We start from the raw sequence: 18883 nt of genomic DNA, 5'->3' as shown, positions 1-18883 counted from the left end.
TATCTTTTCATGGCTTTATGGCATGTACGTTAAAGCCTGAAATGATCTGGCCTCTCTTGCAGTCAATCCCTATTGTCTTGCCTCCCATTCTTTATTCCATCTCTCCTTCGTCACTCTGGGTTGGGGTTTTTGATTTCCTTAAATCTGCTGAGGAGGAATTTTAATTTGTACTGGGCTCAAGAGAGTGTGACGGTGATCAGGGGGAAAGAAACAGGTGCTGAGGAGTAGAGTTCCCTCCTCCACGCTTTGGAAACAGAGACGATTGACCGTGCAGCTTAGTCCTGAGACATGTTTTAGTTAACCCTTTACATCCATAAATGCATGCACACAGTTGGAGCTGTTCACCTTGGATGAACTTTGGCGCATGGTTATATCAAATTCAACAAATACAAATTACATACAAGGTGGCGACTCCGAGGTAGAGAGGCTGTCTAGCAACTGAGGGGTCCCTAGTTCGACCCTTAATGGATAAGTGGCATCGAAAATGGATGGATGGATGGATAAATTACATATATATAACTGACAATATCTTTTTAAACCACTGATTATTTTCAGGCTGCAACTCTCTTATTCCCTTTATCGATTAGTCCGTTGAATATTTTCATACTCAGTCAATGAATTTCATTTTCCCAGACTGTGACACGTATCAAGTCATTGCTTTTTGCCTTCAAACAGTCCAAGTAAAAATCCAAAGACTTTTCTTTTTCTGTCATAAATGACAAGCATGATATATTTATGAGTCTGGAAGCTGTAAATGTGTGACTAAGATGGAAACTATTCATCAGTTATTGAAAAAAAAAAAAGCGGATTACCGTTCTTTTAATTGATTAATTTTTCCGGCCCGGCATTATTTAAAAAAAAAAATTATTTATTTTTTACTGTGCACAACTCTGATGACAAGGACACATAGTTTATGGTCCCCACCGTGCAGCTCATCCACCAGGCTCTCCTCCTCACAATGAAATACTTCCCTGGATTTATGTAGCTGCCTCAATGAGTTTTCATGAGTGATGGTTTTATTAAGCTTCTCTTTTGGCACATAGATAGGTGGAAGAAGGGATTAGAGTGAAGGGAGGAGTGAAAGAGAGAGAGAGAGAGAGACCCCAATTTTCCTCTTGCACATCTTTTTATGTGACACATTATTGAATGTTATTAAAAGAGTTAGTCAAAACATTCTTTAATGGCAATGGAACAAGTTTTTTAATATTAGCAGTGGTAGCGAAGCAAAGTATTTAAGAAGACCATTCATGCCATGACCTTTTCTCCTCCCTCTCTCTTGTCATTCCCTCCCTCCTGTCGTTAACACAGAAAACAAATCCAAATTCATTCGGGGTGGGAAAACATAAACGTAGACATGTGGAACTTTACTGCTGAATGAGCACACAAAAGACAAAGTGTTAGATTTTTGAGCTCTCAGAGAAATCCTTGTTTAATAGACAAGACCATGTTTGTGTTCATGTTGGGTTTATTTTCAACTTTCCAATCTTCCTGGTAAATGTTGTAGGAACTATTACATCTTGCTGTGAAGCTGCTAACTATTGAGGTCACACACAATATTGACAGACAAATAGAAACGCAGACACACAAATGTCTGTGTGTATGTGTGTGCGTTTGCGTGTGTGTGTGTGTGTGTGTGTGTGTGTATGTGTGTGCAGGCTCATATCTTATTTAACATTCTATCCTGTGCTTGTGTGGCTGTGTTAACAGTGATTTAATTTAAAAAAATCAAGTGCTGTTTGTCATGAGAGCAAAAGAAATGAAATGTAAAGTGACTTGGAAAATATTCAGCAGCTGATACACGCCATGACCTACAGATGGCGTAAGATTACAAGTCATGACAAAAAAAAAATCTCTCCCTTAGAGTGTTTGTACCAAGTGTGTGTGTATTTGTACCAAACGCAGACACACAAATGTGTGTGTGTGTGTGTGTGGGGGGGGGGGGGGGGGGGGCTGACTCGCAGTCTGAAAAGCATTGACTTGATAATCGTACAAATCTTCATTGTTTTGAAGAAATTATTGGCAACCACTTTGTTAACCAAATATATCTTCTTGTGTCTTAGTTTTCTGCAGTAGAAATACACTAAATGTGTTCTGTTTTATTTTCTGTAAAACACAGGTCAGACAAATCAAAACACATCAAGAAAATCAACTATTGATTGATCAATATTGTATATAATCGTTTCTGCCCTCAGAGGCAAAAAATGAAGCACAAGTGTTTGTGCATGTATATATCATACACACTGGCTCCTTATGGTGGACTAGACTGCACACATCTATCTATTCTCTATATTTACAGCAACTTCAGTGACTGGCAGCTGATTTTTTTTCTACATGTGTAAACATATTAAAGCTATATCTGACTGTGGGAGCTCCTCTCCGTCAGTTTGACTATACAGCAGCAGTGTTAGTGCCGGTCTGACTGGCCTCACTGGCATCCTCCCTCTGGTTTCTTCACAAACAGAAAAAGACTTTGAGGAAGAGCAGCTGATTGATTCAGTTTCCACGCTTCCCTTTTGCTGAAGGGAGGCTGGGGAAGTCCGGAGGTGCACGGGGACCTGACTGGAAAACTAAACATGACAGCGCCAGAGGAAGGTATGGTACCGTTAAAGGGTGGAGGGTCTGGGCTGCATCCATGTACAAGTTCCTTTCCCAAATTCTAATTTTAAAAAATGACTCCAGAACAACTAGAGGTTAGTGTCAATATTTACTGGGCCAGCTTATCTGTTATCATGCAGGGAACCTGTTTGAGCACATTTGAAGCACAAGAGGACGCAAGTGATAATGCAACACACACATACTGATGCACACTGAGGGAAACCTAGATGTTTCCACCCACCTGCCCCCCCCAACATGTTTTACAGCTTTGAATGTTTCTGGTGCATCATGAGAGTATCAGGTGTTATCGCATCAAACCAGGATTTAAGCCCAATATCTCAAACTATTTCATTTCACTGCTATGCATCTATTTCCACGAGGTTTCCATCAAATTTCTGGCCCATGTAGGTTTGACTTTTCTGATTTTCTGCCTTGACGGGAAGATTTGAGTTTAACCAGAAACATGAAAAGGTTGACACACAAGAGAAGGTACTTGGGTGTCTAGATTACATATTTCCTCGATTGCTGACTTGTCATGACATGAAAAACTCTCATAAGGGCAGCGAAGCTGTAAGCTCTTGTCAGGTGTTTGCAGGTGGGGTACACCTGAGTCATAAATTGCAGCAGATGACCCCGCTGCACCAGCCAGGGGATCCAAAATAAAAGCTAAATGGAGGTATTGCAGATAAAGAGATAGCGGGAGGGCACACACATGCTGTCATGTCCGTCAAGTTTCTGTTGATTTCTGCACATTTTATGTTTTATGTCTTGTCCTTCTTGTTTTATTTTGTAATTACTAATCCTTTGTCACCATTCCAGAGTCACTTCCTGCACACCTTCCCACCGTCTTGTCACACCTGCTTCCTGATTGTTCTCCCCACCTGTTTCCCATCTTCCCTGATTATCTCTTGAATTTAACCTTGTGCATCCACAAGTTTTTAGGGGCCGAAGAAGACGTCCGCGGTGCATTGTGGGCCATAGGCTGCTCCGTAGGATGCACCTGAACCGACCTACAAAGTGGGCGTGTTTAGGCTGGAATTTAGATTGCGAATTTGGTCGGTACTCGCGCCAGTTGTGGTTTCGGACAGCCTATGACCTACTCTGCGACCTACGATCCGACCTACTTGGCAATTCGGACGCAGTCTCTTAGGTTAGTAGTGACCAACTTGGCAACTTGCAATTGCCAAGTAGGTCGGATCGTAGGTCGCAGAGTACATCGTAGGCTTTCCAAAACCACAACTGGCCCGAGTAGCGACCTACTTCGCAACGTAAATTCCAGCCTAAACACGCCCACATTGTAGGTCGGTTCAGGTGCATCCTACGGAGCTACCTTCGGACGCAGCCTAAGAGACACAAGTGCTACGTCCGACTTGCCAAGTAGGTCGGATCGTAGGTCGTAGGCTGTCCGAAACCACAACTGGCACGAGTACCGACCAAATTCCAGACTAAACACGGCAACATTGTAGGTCGGTTCAGGTGCATCCTACGGAGCAACCCATGGCCCACAATGCACCGCGGACTTCTTCTTCGGCCCCTAAAAACTTGTGGATGCGCAAGCCAAGTTTGCGCCACCAACAGTCTTCCATTCGTATGCAACATGAACATTTATAGTCATTGTTGATGACTAAAGGTGTGTTCACACCAAACGCAAAACGGTGTGAACACACCTTTACAGGTGTGTTACTGTGCTTAATAATAGAGAATGAGTGAAAGATGTGTTCAGAGTGGAGTGCAGTACAACAGCCAGGCCAGCAGGTGGGGCTTTCGTTGGTGCTGTCTACCTATTTGCGGTATCTGTGCTCTGCCAGCAGAGGTCGTGCTTCACCACCAATTTTCTAGGGTGTCTGAATGGTGCCGCCGTATTTAGGTTAATAGGAGTAGGCTGTAGCGGTAGGTCGTAGCAGTAGGACGTAGGTTGCCACTTGGCAATTCAGACGCAGCCTTACTGTCTCGTCACCAGTTCGTTGTACTTCATGGTCCTTGTCCCCGCAGTCCCTCATAGTATTTGTCATAGTCACAGACACAGTCTGCTTGTGTTCGATCTTGCTTGTTTTGGTTTTTTTCCAAACATGCTGCTTTTGCCCCTCGACCCTTGGTTACCTTTACCTGCACCCCTGGACTGACTACCTGTGTACCAAGCCCTGACTGGAATAAACTCACCCTTTTGTCTCTACCTGGTTTGTGTATGTGCATTTGTGTCCTCCTGTTCTGTGTGTGGTGTTCTTGACCAGTGCATACACACACAGTGGGGCCTGTTTCAAAGTATTTTTTTCAGTATACTCAATCTTGCCCCTAAGGATGCTGCATATCATAAATTATGACATTGAAAATAACAAAAAGAAAATCTTGGGCCAGAAAATTGCTCCTAACAAAGTGTTTCTTCGTTTGACTCAAACACAATGTGCCTGTTGGACAGACAACATTTGAATGACAGGCTTGAATAGTTTTGCCGGCCTGTAGAGGGGGTTATTTGGCAACGATGGATAAGCCTGGTGGCTCCAAGCCAAATGTATGAACCTATTGAAGTATATTCAAGCTTTAATTTAGCCCTGCCAAGAAATATTTTTTGAAAAAAAAAAAAAAAAAAAACTTAAGAGGAAAAACAGAAAAAGACACAGAGGGAAAGACTTGCCAATGGAGAGGTTTTATGCACACAGAAGCAGCCAGTGAGAGCAGAAGCCTCCGCAGGCCTCAACGTTGGACAGTTCCCAAGAGAGAAATGCACACAGTTATCATGTTTCTTCTTGTAGTTTGTTACACAACTACCTGAACTTGTCAGTAGCTTTTTCCCTCATCTGGATGACAGGTTCAAAGAGGTCACATATCTTAAGTATAAGCCTGAATGATTATAAAAATGTGTGCAAGATCACGCCACCTATCTCTTTGTCAGTTGCTGAAACAATTTTTTAGGTGTTTTTAGAATTGAACCAACACAGCAAAACGTTTAACTGAGCTGTAGTTTTCCATCTCCCTGTAAATGTTCTTTTCTGTGCCTCATCTTCTATGTCAAGAGTGTCACTGGCGTCCCGCAGGGTCGAGTGTAGGGTCACGTCAGTGTGGTGCCAAGTGTCCTGGTGTCTCCATTGCTGTGAAGCCATACCAACATGTGTTTACATGGAATTTATACACACACACACACACACACACACACACACACAAACACGCACACACACACACACACACACACACACACACGCACACACACACACACACACACACACACACACACACACACTGTTATGTGGCATGCCTTTCAGGGATTGTGGACTTTAATCATCACTCAAGTGGGGATTAAGATATGTGTAGAAAAATGTCATGATTGATACTAATACAGAGGAAAGGGGATCTTTTCTCTTTCAAAATAAAACTTAACACAGTTTTTCTGTTTGTTTGTTTGTGTTTTTGCTTGCTTGAATTTGACTTTGAGAGAAATCCTGTATCACTTCTCTCAGATGAGGGAAGCATTGCTGCAAAATGAGAGATAAAAACAACTGAAATGCTGAGCAGAGTGTACAAAAAGTTACCTCTTGCTGATCATGTTGATGCATGTTTCGCATCACACTAGAGAAAAAGTGGTAGATGAGGAGTGAGGAGCAAAGCCTCGGTGGATAAGGGGCATTATCTCTCCTGCTGTCTATATCTTTCACTCTGTCCTGCCCTCTCCTCGCCTTTCTGCTCTTTGATTTTCCTTTTCCTCTGTTTGCTGAAAGAGTTGACTGTGCTACGCTCAGCAAGTGCTTCAAATGAGCATGTGTGCCGTGTATTGTTCCCCTTCTCCCTCAATATGATGAGAAAAGCTTGAAATAACAATGTCTGGGGGCAGAGCGAGACCCCTCAGATCTCTGTTTCATCTCTTGTCTCTGTTCTCGTCTCTCCAGATGTTGAAGATGCTCTCTGCAGATCTGCTGCAGGTGTGGGCCCTTTTGACCCTGTCCGGGACAAACTGTACACTTATCCCTGTACATGCACACACACACACACACACACACACACACACACACACACACACACACACACACACACACACACACACACACACACAAAGATGGGAACCTCAATGTGTGAACACCCACACAAAAAAAAATCCTGCACAAGCATGGAAATGAAGTAGGAAGCCATCTGCAAAACAAAGTATGCAGTGTGCTCAGTTCCTGCTGTCAAGACCTGAAAACTCACATCACATTCAGATTATTTCAATGCAGATGGCATAGGAAGAAACAGAACAGAAACAAAAACACTCAATATGGTGAACAAACACGCAGGCGCATAAGGAGAGGACAAATCTATGAACACCGTGCAGCTCTGTGGACAGGATTATCACAGGATCTAACCTTCTGACCTTTAGGAGGTCATGTGTGAGGCGCAGGCTGCAGCCGCTAGCCCCACTAACACCAGAATGTCTGACGTGTCTGGAATCTTCGCAGCACCGCTCAGCCTGTCTATGCAGCAAAAAGCTTGATGACCTTCCTTGAGGAAGAGCCTATGGGGACAAATTTTTAAAAATGATGGTGAGATGGGAAAGTTAACATACTACGATCAAGACATAACCTCTATCCAACAATCGTTAGTGCATCCTCAAATAATTTATTTGCGAAGACTGTGAAATGCAATGATTTAGAATGATTTTTCACAAAAAGAAAATCCCCAAAAAGTCATGATCAGCAGTTTTACTATCATATCAAGCTCTTCAGATCCTTCGCAGAACAACTCACCTTGTGTTCTCTCGTGTTCCACATAATTTGGGTACTAGTGTAATGTGTGTAGCATATGTATGCAATATATAACAGCCATATGTGAGACCTGATGGGGTGGAATGAGGAATAAGCACACAAAAAGTGGAAGATTCACTCGGGGATGGTGTGTGTGTGTGTGTGTGTGTGTGTGTGGGGGGGGGGGGCTGTTCTCCTGACTCCCATCCTTCACCTTGGTCTGATGTGAATATCTCTATGTTTATTAAATATCAAAATGCTTATTTAGGCAGGAGCTGATTGGAGAGAGCTCTCTGGGTTAGATTATATCACCAGTAATTTATCTGATCCGTTCCATCTATTTTCTCCTGCTGTGCATGTCACACAGGTGGCTGCCCCATTAGTGTCTCATAGATACTATTAAATAGTTGGAGAATGATTTGGGCTTGAGTCATTGTTTATATTGTCAGTTGACCTCACAAGTTAAACTGGCTGGTGGGGAGTCACCGTCTCTGCGGACTACACTGCTTGATATCCCTCCTCTGCTTTACCATCAGTGCCACAAAAATCTCTGCTCTTTGTGTGTGTGGTTGCATGCATTTGTATGCGTTTAGCATGTGTTTCTATGTGCGCGAGGAAGCACTTGCTTGTGTGTATTTGGACATAATTGTGTGTGTATATATCTAACTGTGTTTTTGCAGGAGCTTGTGCCGGCCGCAATCACTTTTGATGGATATCTACTCTGGCTTGGGAGAGCTGAACGTTTTCCAGTGGGTGACTCATGGGGCTTCTGACGGATGCCTGTACCAATTTACTGCTACTGCCACTGCATGTTCCCCACCCCGTGAGTGTGTGTGTGTGTGTGTGTGTGTGTGTGTGTGTGTGTGAGTGTGTGTGTGTGTGTGTGTGTGTGTTTGAGTCTATGAATAAGTGTCCTGTGCATTTGCTGGTTGTGGTTGTAGTTTCCAACTCCTGCTTTTGGACTTTCCACTCTACTCTTGGACAGCAGAAGAGTAGTGTAAAGGGAAAGTGGGGCGACTAAAGTTCTGTAATAGCACTGTACACACACACACACACACACACACACACACACACACACACACACACTACATTAACTGAAATGTATAAAAAAAACGGGGTTTTCCAGGTGACTGATCACATTATCCTTTTGTCAGATTAAAAAGAGGGGATTGAAATTCCTAATCTTCTCAAAGATAAATGTGCTTTATAAAGGTTACATAACCTCACTATAGATACCCATGCATGGCGATAACAATAATGATGAATCACCAGATGAAGCCGTGGGTCTATAGGTCCCCCACGTCAAGTGTCGTGTATTGAACTTTTGAACTTCTGTTACCTGCAGTGCATTACCTGGAAATGCTTGCTCGGGTTGCATTCATTCATTAGCTCGGCAAATAGTGCACTTCAGAAGCTGTTCCCACTTTTCAGTATCTCCTGCCAAGACTTCAAAGGATCAGACGCTCAGCACTAATCTCTGTTATGTATATCCAGAACAAATATGATTGATTAAAGGTAAGTTGCGCTGTGATATAAAGTGTTTTTCTACACAGGAAATGGATACCTTATCAGAGCTATAATGTGATATCAATTCATCAAATTCAGCTAAAGGTAACATGAGATGATTTGTCTGTTTCAGGAGGTGAAAGCTGAGTTGTCTAAACTTTTAGGCCTGTGCAAAATCCTGACTAATTGCAGTCAGTCTGTGTGTGTGTGTGTGTGTGTGTGTGTGCGTGCTTGTGTGTGTGTGTGTGTGTGTGTGTGTGTGTGTGTGTGTGTGTGAGGGAGAGAGAGACAGACAGACAGACAGACAGACAGACAGACAGACAAAGAGATGGACTTAAAACCAGATAATATGGACCTGCATGTGCAATCGGGGTCAAAAGCTGTGTCCACAATTGGTAAAACCTCAAATCAAAACATTAATGAACCAGAATTATTTCATATTTTTGACTCGAGAGTCCTGGCCTGAAGACTTCTACAAACTGAATTAAAAGTCATAGTCATGCACCACCCAGTGGTCACCCAGCAACATATATTAGTGAGTTTACTCAGGCGTATCCTGTAAATGCAGGAAGTGAATTTGCACCTGTGTTCCCACTCATCTGCTCTTTCTTTCAGAAAGCAAATATGATCAGGTTTGACCTTCTAGCTCTATGGAACAACCACACTGTGAGATGCATAGGGGTGCGAGGGTCCACTCATTATTGTTTGCAGCTTCAGTTAGGGCCCCAAGCATGAAAGTGCTATCTAAATACAACCTGAGGTACTTCTCTGTATAAAGGTAGTTATTTTTGCCTTAATCACTTTTGTAGACTCTAATCCAATTGAATCTAATTAAGTCTGAATGAAAGAATGCAAATAGTATCATCAGTCAAGTGAAAATGAGAACACGTAATTCAGATTCCCACAGACAACATAGCGATCCATCAAACACATTCCAAAAAACCCAAGATCTGAGTAATTTCTTCCTGCTTCAAAGAAAAGTCTAGCGCGAGCCTGTGCTGCCAGGAGGACATGACAATGACAATCATTCAGAGATCGTAGATACGCAGCTCACATCCAGATGCAGCATATTCTACATCTGCAAACCCTGTTTAAATAGCACTAAGAGAAAGAGTAACATTTCAATAATTTGACATATGTGACCACCGGTCAGCATCTAGTTTCCCTGTTCATTCCCTCCGTCTAGATGTTGCTAACCCTGATGTGAGCTTTTTGTCTTTTATCAAATATCATCCCTCAGCAGAGATCTAACTTCTGGCTACTCTCTCTCTCTGTTTTCATCCCTTCCTCATCAGTAAGCAAAGAGGCCACTGTGACTTCTGTCTTCATCACATGCTATTCTGGGCTGAGGTTACCCAGGACATCATGTGGCTTTACCCAAATTTAGCAGCCCACAGCATGCCTGAGTTAAATCATCTGTGTTTGTTATGCAAATAATAAATATTCATTAATGGTTCTTCCACAGTTCCTCAGATTCTTCCTCATTATTTTGTGTCAGCTCTGTAATCTCTTAAGGGATTTCATCCTTCTGGATTTCTAGAAATAATCCTAAACTAATATTGACATGTGCTAAAGAAGTGCGCCTGCGGTGGTAGACTTGGACCAGAGGGCTGTGAAGAGGGTCTTGGAGCCAAGGCCAAACCGCGCGGCTACACAGAGAAGAGAGGGCGGCCAGCGGAACAACGGCGCATCAAAGACACCAAACTGAACCACCATCCTTGTCTCCACTGCTCTCCACTTCTCACACTCATACTCTATTTTCAGAAAGACCAACATGAGGGCAAACAGCAAAGCACCCATTATTGTTGTTATCATTTCACAAACAGCAATTTTCCTGGCCAAAACAAATTCTACAGACACTGGTATATGATGGGTATGCATGGAAATGCACGGGCACTTAAGCGTGTGTTTACAGCTACATTTTTAAGCTGCACACACTTGTTTATAGTCTCGGTGTGTTTACCCATGCTGGTTTAACTCACGGAGAGTCATAATCTATCACTTTTACTGTAGCCAGTGGGTCCAGAGCCCCTAGCTGCTCTGCCCAGTGCTGTGCCTCAGCCAGGGATGGACTTGGCTGGGCATGGTGGCTCTGGGCTCTGGTCCCATCCTCACATTGAGGTGATGAAGGAGGTCTCTGTTCCGCCCTCCACCCATAGCCACAGAAGTGAGGAGGCACCCAGGGGACATCCTGACTGGCGTCTGACGCCGCATTCACACAGCTGACAAGACCCATGTTGGCTTCTCTCAAAGTGATGGTGCCAGCGTGTCTTGCCCGCTACTGCCCACGGCAACCCTGTCTTCATGTGAAGTGTTCCACAACCACGACAACATCGGCAGGTTAGCATTTCCCATTTCTATCACTTCACTCTGGGAGTGAGCATGTTTCTGAAAAAAATATCTGTGCCGCTGGAGGAAAAAGGATGCAAGAGATGGTCTTGTTGGTTTTCATGACGGCCTGAATGATTGTTTACTCTTGAAGATTTTTTAGCCCCTGTACTACATTTCACCACCCCCTTTTATTAAGAGAAGAAGAAGGCACCTCTGATCACTTTACCTCTCTTTTAAACAGTCAGTCCCATCAGCCCAAATCTCAATCCTCAGAATAGGGTCATGCATGTTTTGATAACAAAGCAGAAAGGTTTAATTTTGCCAGCCTGCCCAGGTGCTGGTGAATAGGGAGCTATGACAATAGGCCATTAAATGAATAGAGCATCAAAGCTTCCCCCGGTGAGCGGTGATGGTTGAGGGTCCCAGGCATGAGGGTAGGGCCTCCTGCTTCAGAGAGCAATTTGTGAGTGAAAAGCACCATCATACAGGTTCACCCTGCTTTGATTTAAGCCTTTCATTAAGTGCAGAAGTGGCGCTGATGTCAGCTGCATGTCACCGATCATTGGCCAGCAGACACAAAGCATATGGGTAACCAGGTATTTTCTAAGTGCTGATTTGGGATTTTGGTTGAAATTTTACCGAACAACTAAAGAGCTGCAGCGAAAGAGGGGGGTAAAAAAGGTTTCTTTTTCCCTTTTCAGACGTTAAAAGAAACATCCAATACATCCACATGGCTACGGCAGCCTGCCACCTGTTTCATGGGAAAGCAATGTTCAAGACAAGGCTTCTCAAATCTGAGGGGGTTTAAAGAGCGAAAAGAAATACAGAAGAATGGAAAAGCATTTAGGTTGAGCACGCCAGGCGCATACCGAAGCTTGGCTCAGAGATTCCAAAGAGAAGCTGATGGAAGGGAGCCAGGCTGCCTCACATGGGAGGGGAGGAGATGTGAAAGAGAGGACAGAGGAAGATGGAGTAAGACGGGAAGAGAGTATGAGAGGGGGCCGATGGTTGCAGGTGGCATTAAAGAGATATTCACTTAAATCAGGAATCTGCAGGACGCTGATGGACAAGGGACAGTGAGTGATGGAGAAAGGAAGGAGGAAAGGAGTGACAAAGATAAAGGGAATTGCTTAGGGAGCGTTACAGCTGGAGTATATCAACATCCCCCAACCCTGCTAACCCCTGCCTGCCTTTGGCTTGCCCGTGTGCCCCTGGGAACAAGTGTCACTGTGCTAGCACCCCAAAATATGAGAGAAAGGCATGAAAGCATGAAACGGATTGTTGACCTTGGCTGTTCACGGAGACTTTGAGAGCAGACAGTAGCAAAGCACCGCCTTACAAGGATTGATAGCTCAGGGAGATGCAAAGAGACAACCATGCCACAAGTGGTTTGTCATGTTTGTCTCAGCGCACTCACCATACTTTTATCCCACACACACGTTACCATCCTGACTCCAGGGTCCCAGACTCTCAGACCAGACTCACTGCACGTGTTGAGAACAAGTGAGCCTCTTTGTTCACTGATAAATCCATCCTTCAGTTCAGAGAGTCTCTGGAAGAGAGATGGATGAAGACACTTTGTACCTTGAAGAGAGATGGAGGGGAAATGAACTGATGTGACCAGGAGATAGCAGATCGGAGGGGATACACTATTATCAGAGGGGGGGGCAGAGATAAGCAATGAAGTCCACAACAGAGGAGAAAAAAGGAGCAGAAACACTCAAGATTAATTTAGGATTAATTTAGTCCAGGCCAGAGAAATAGCAGCTGCATTTTCCGGAGAGAGACACATCGGCATCACAGGCCAGATTACTGTCTCCACTGCCTCTCAGCTGGACCCTTCTTACAACCAACAACCGAGATGCCTGGTAACCCAGGCTGTGAGGAGGGTGGGGCAGGGTCAAAGGTTGGGAGTTATAGGGCTGACAGACAAGAGAGATTGATGCCCATTGACAAAACCTGAGCCCTACTCAGTCTCAGCAGTAGCCCTGCCTGCTCCTCAGGGGCTCCGGGGTGGATAAGGGGGATACAGATACGACCCCAACCCCTTCTCATCCCCAGAGACTCACACATTGACGGCCCCCTACTCACCTAAATATGCCACTTTCCTGTACTGTCGTGTTTGATCATGTCCTAAACTGTAAGAAGCAGCAGAGAAAGGCCTCAGTAAAAGGAGAACTCTGACATATATTTTGTTACATCCAGCCATGAATTCCTGCGGGGTGGCATGCTGAGTTACTTACATCAGTATCTTCTTTTTAAAAAGCTATTTTTATTGAAAGGCTTTCTCCTTATCTTAATGTTTACTTTCAATCTTCACATTTTTTAAAAATGTTCCTTATCCAATTAGTTTTTTTTAATCATCAACTTTCAATTCTACAACTCTTTTATCCCTAATGCCTTTTTATTCATACTTGCATTTTTTATTACTTGAAATTGTAAAGCACTTTTTGACAGCATTTCCAATAAATGCAAACGGATGCACTGTAACAGATGATGTTACCAAGGACAAAATTTCTTTGAGCAGAACAGGCCAGAAAAAAAGAAAGTAGATTTTCAATTGTTTGTTTTGATGTTAGTTTATTGTAGCACTTCCTGTTATAGAAAAGAGTCAACGAGAAGTGCAGGACTTGTAACATTGACCGCCGCTGTGAGTGCAGATCATTTACTCTCTCCTCTCTCCTTACATGAAGTCATTCATTTGGAACGTGACAGCGTTGCTGAACCCGCCGGAGAGAGCATGAATGCCTGCTATACTGTCTGCAGATATGTACAAAGTTGTCAAGTTTCATTTGCTGGATCCGTCAAATGAAAAAGTGTGTTTCTATGTGTTTGTGCAGAGTTGAAGATGTGAATTAAAGCCATTGAAGAGTCTTCACATCTGAACATGCAGTCATTGAGGAAACATTGTTTGTTACGTAATGAACATTTTTCATATTTAAACTGACAGTCAGCTGTCTTTAAAAATCTATTTTGCTTGTTTTCTTCATATTTGACAACGAAATGAATCAGGTCATTTCACTGTGTGCCATCAAATCAACATGCTTGCTTTCTTAACATTTAAAAAACATGTTTTTGAAAAAGGCAGTTAGCATATACATTATACATGATGAGTAAAATATTAAACATCCATCCATCCATTTTCTATCTCTCATCCTGTTAAGGGCCGTGGGGGGGGGGGGGGGGGGGTCACTAGTCCATCTCAGGGCCAACACATAGAGACAGACAACCATGCACTCTCACAGTCACACCTACAGTCAATTTAGAGTATCAATCAGCCTCGTCCCCTCTTGATGTCTTTGGACTGTGGGAGGAAGCTGGAGTACCAGAGAGAACCCACACAGGAACAGAAAGAACATGGAGACTCACACAGAAAGATCCTGTGCTGGAGCCGGGGCTCGAACTCGGAACCTTCTTGCTGTGAGGCGACGGTGCTGACCGCTGCACCACCGTGCCGCCAATATATTAAACAGATTTGATAAATATATAACATATGTTTCAGGACATTACTGTATATGAATAAATACAATCCCACAATTTGACTTATGTTGCCTCTGATTTCTTGTTAGAGATAAAAACAAATTCAGTCATTCAAAAATGATCTGAATGAAAGTGACCATAATAATGAATGAAACACTACATAAATGTTTAGTTACAATTGTACTTTTATTGAACATAAAACATGACTTATGCATGCAAATTCAGTCCCTTTTAATGAATTGTAAAAACTTATTTTTCAGCTTCCAGGGTTAATCAACATACAAATGTATGTAACAAACAAAATTGGCAGTTTACAAAAAAAGAAAAAGCTTGACATTGCATGACCTTGTACACAACATTATTTCTGAGAGAACAACAACAGTAACAAAAACAGGAACATCATAAAGGATCAAATTTAGGCCTAAAGGCAGCAACAAGAATATACAACAGAGAATATCTGAAAATTTGATATGAAAAAGGTGAAATCAAACATGGAGGAAATATATATACAAAACAGACCAAATCGTTGATAATGACAGTGTAGGGGATAAGATAGAAGAAGTAGGAAGAGGTTTGTATTCTGTATGTGATTATAGGCGAGTTGATTTATAGCTGAATGAAAGACTTCCCTGGAGCATCTGTGGTTGAGTTTAACTGATCAGAACAAGGTGAGGATGAGGTGTTAACAGAGAATCAGTGGCTGTTTGAAGCCACACCAGGAGGTCATGTTCACATCCCTGGACACTTCCACTCTGTTTCCTCCATTGATTGTGGATGTTTATCACATTAGGGAGAGGTCAAGGAGGGGGTCGAGTCAGGGAAGGACTAGTGGGCTGCCACCCTGCACCCTGACTGTTGATCCTATCCAGAGCCTGAGCAGTTGCACAAAAACCTGTTTAACAGGTACAGAGGGAGTACTGTACATGCCTGTGATTGAAGAATGATTGAGAATAAGGAAAGACAAGGCTTCAAATTTCCCAACTAGAAATGTTCTGTTCCCAGACTGTCCAGGGGATATCTCCACTGGTGTAAAGAACGTAATTCCTGGATGATCACTGTGTTCTTTAAAAGTTGGGGGGGCTATTTGGCAGAACAGTCAGGATGTTCTGGGAATTGGTTTAAAGATTATTGGAGGGGAACAACTGTCAAGTATTCTCTTCAGGTCCTGGGGCCTGGAGGGAACATCCTATATATAAATACTGTAATAAAATGGAACGCCTTCTTCAAGTCTTAAACTGAACTTCATGAGTATTTTGTTTAGAAAAGTCACGTTCAAAGTGCTCTATAGGTTTGGAACATTTGTCACCTTCAGAGAACCTCTGGAGAACTTTAGGCCCCCAGAATGTCCCCTCTTTTGTGGGTTACACCTATCTTTTAACTTCTTCAGTGACCTGCCCATGCTTCACTCCTCCTCTATAATTTGCTGCATCAGCCTGGTCTCAGAACAGCAAGACTCTCATGAGGAGCTTTCATCTCCAGACAGAGGCCTAGTTCAGGACCTTTGTCTATGAGCTGGGCCTTGGCTTTGCCTCGCCTGGGGCACAGAGACATCCCTCTCATGAATGACAGGGCTGGGACCTCCCCTGCCTCCCCATTTGACCTCTTGGTTGGCCTAATTGTATGTAATGCCAGTGTCATGCCCCACCCAACTCCAGCAGGCCCCCGGGCTGTCTTGGCGAGGCCCAGCGGCTACAGAGACCAATTATTCCCTTATTGTTGACACAGACAACCTGACAGTCTCCCTCCCACATAACTCCTGTCCTCCCATGTACTCCTGTGTCTCTCTGTCTCCATCCCATCTTTTTTCAGGACCACCAAGGTGTCTGCAGGACCTAATGCACACATGCCTTTTTTTTAATGCTGTGCTGGCAGGATCCTTTCTGTTCTCCTCACGCTTACTGCATACCAGCAAAGAGAGCCATTAACAATGCTGCCTCAAGGCACGACCGTGATGGAAGGGTGCAAAGAGGTCGAAGGTCACCCACGGTGGAGGCAAAGCCATTTGTTTACTTCTTGACCCATAACAACTTATACAATCATAACAATAAGAAGAAGGAGAAGCTATGTTACACAATAACTCCCAATAAGCCAATACAACCAATGATTATCAAGCACCAAAAACATTAAGCATAATGATTTATTTCACTAAAACAGTTGATAGGAAGAAACAGTGTCGAGTGAAGGTCACTGTAAATTGCTTTTGATCCTGAGCCCCAGATGGATACCAAGTTGTCAGTTTTGGCATTGGCAGAGACAGTGGTGAAAGAGAACTTCATGATCACACACTGATGAGAACGGGAGCGTTGCCAAGTGCTGAGGGCGCCTCTGCGAGTGTGTGCGTACACAGTATACATGTTGACGGGAGTGTCAAGGTCTTTAAATTAATGAAATAAATACAAATTCCCCCCAGGTAAGTAGCAGTGCAGTCCAACAACAGCTGTGTGAGCACAGCCTCTTCTTCCTCCTACTGTCTTTACTCCCTTGAAAGGACTTTTGGACAGTATCTGGAGCCCAGGGAGTTTTAACAAACCTACCTCTGTGTGGACCCACTCAGTGTGGTCTTGACTACCTCTGCTGTCAAACCAAGATGGAGTGTGAGAGTTTTGGTCAACTGATTTTCTCCCTGTTCAGTTGCCCAAAATGTTCACTGCTCGTATGATATGCTCTGTGACAGTTATTGTTCTGCCGGGATACAAGTCCCACCAGGTGTGTAGGATGTGTGTGACAGAGATGATTTAGAACCGTAGATCTGTGCTTTTTAATGAGTTAGAGAGGCCTGCCCCAATGGATGGATAAGTTGGACCCATGGGAGCCATACAGTCTCCTCTAGAGAGGTCCCCGGACTGCCTGACTCTGCCCCAGAGACAGAGCTGCGACTGAGGTGTCGGTTTGGGCTGAGACCAGTCTGTGGTGTGACGAATGGGACACCTGAGCCAAACTGTAACACCGCCAGTGCGGTGGGTCCCCCTAATCACTCTGGCTGCCCAACTACCAGAATCAGATTTCAGATTCCTGGGGGTGTGACGGTAGAGCTCTTGCCCAGTGGAGCTGGGGTGTCTAGTTTGCTTTAACAACAAAAAATGCAGAGACACTCATTCACTTTGCACCCTATAATACTATATACAGCTTGAAAAAAGACAGATGAGCAAATTAACACATGCTAGCACACACACACGAGCACCTTACACTCGAGGCACCTGGGTCCTGTAACTGTGATGAGATTACAGAAACAGTGACAGTCAACCTGGGTCTCAGAATGGATCAGGATCACACTTTACAAGACTAGGCCTCAGCAGATGGTAGACAACTGGAATTTTCTGAAACACGATCACTTACACGCTCGTTGATGCTTTTCCAATAAAGTGAAATATATAGAGAAAATACCAGCTGTTACCCTCCATTCAAACACCAAGCCAGCACTCTTTAAAGCCACCATGCATTGGCATGTTTTAGGAAATAGTATTATTAGTCTCTTACATACACAAAATCCTCATGATCAAATAAACCTCATAAGAAATTGAAATGGACAGTGAATAAACATTGCTCTAAATTTGTCTTTGACAGTTAAAGTTGGCCTACTTTGTGGTTTAAAGAGGGGGATAGGGGAGGGATCGGATATAAGGGGACAGAAGTTAATGCTTGGTGATACAGCAGACTGTTGACACAGCAAACTGTCCATTTACAGTGTTAATTGAACATCTAATATCTTACAGATGGCCAGAGGTGAATCATGTCCTCCTGCACCCTCTTTTTTATTTCGGGAACCATGGTGTTGAGAAAGGAGCAGATGACGGACTGAAGCTTCCCTGTGGCACACGAGACCCACTCCTCCCCTCATCTTTGCCGACATCCACCAACAGCCAAATTTAGGTGAGGGGGGAAAACTACGCAGGGAGATATTTCAGTAAACTCTGTGTCAATAGTTATTCATGCCAAATCAAACTCCATTTGCACTTGTTTCTGTCCTTAATCGCTCATCTAAACAAGCTTGAGGGTTGGTGGGAAAGGAGAAAGAAGGGCAAAGGGGGAGGTGGAAAGGTGAGGAGGCAAGAAAGGGGGAGTGACAGGGTTTTGCCAAAATAAATGCATGAATGCCGTCTTTGACTGACTGGCATCTTTGAAGTGAGCTATAATTGCAGGCCTCTTGTCCAGCAGTGGAGCCTGTGGCAAGCCAGACCCTTGCCACGCTGCGATGTCTGGCTAGAGCTATGAGGAAACGTCATAGCTTAACAATAAACAAAGCCAAGAGGCTGCTATTCACT

The sequence above is a fragment of the Aulostomus chinensis genome, chromosome 18 (assembly GCF_037954235.1).
Source record: "Aulostomus chinensis isolate RoL2024-O1b breed Wild chromosome 18, RoL_Achi_v1.0, whole genome shotgun sequence".
NCBI classification, from domain to species: domain Eukaryota; kingdom Metazoa; phylum Chordata; class Actinopteri; order Syngnathiformes; family Aulostomidae; genus Aulostomus; species Aulostomus chinensis.
This window is presented reverse-complemented; position numbering follows the sequence as displayed.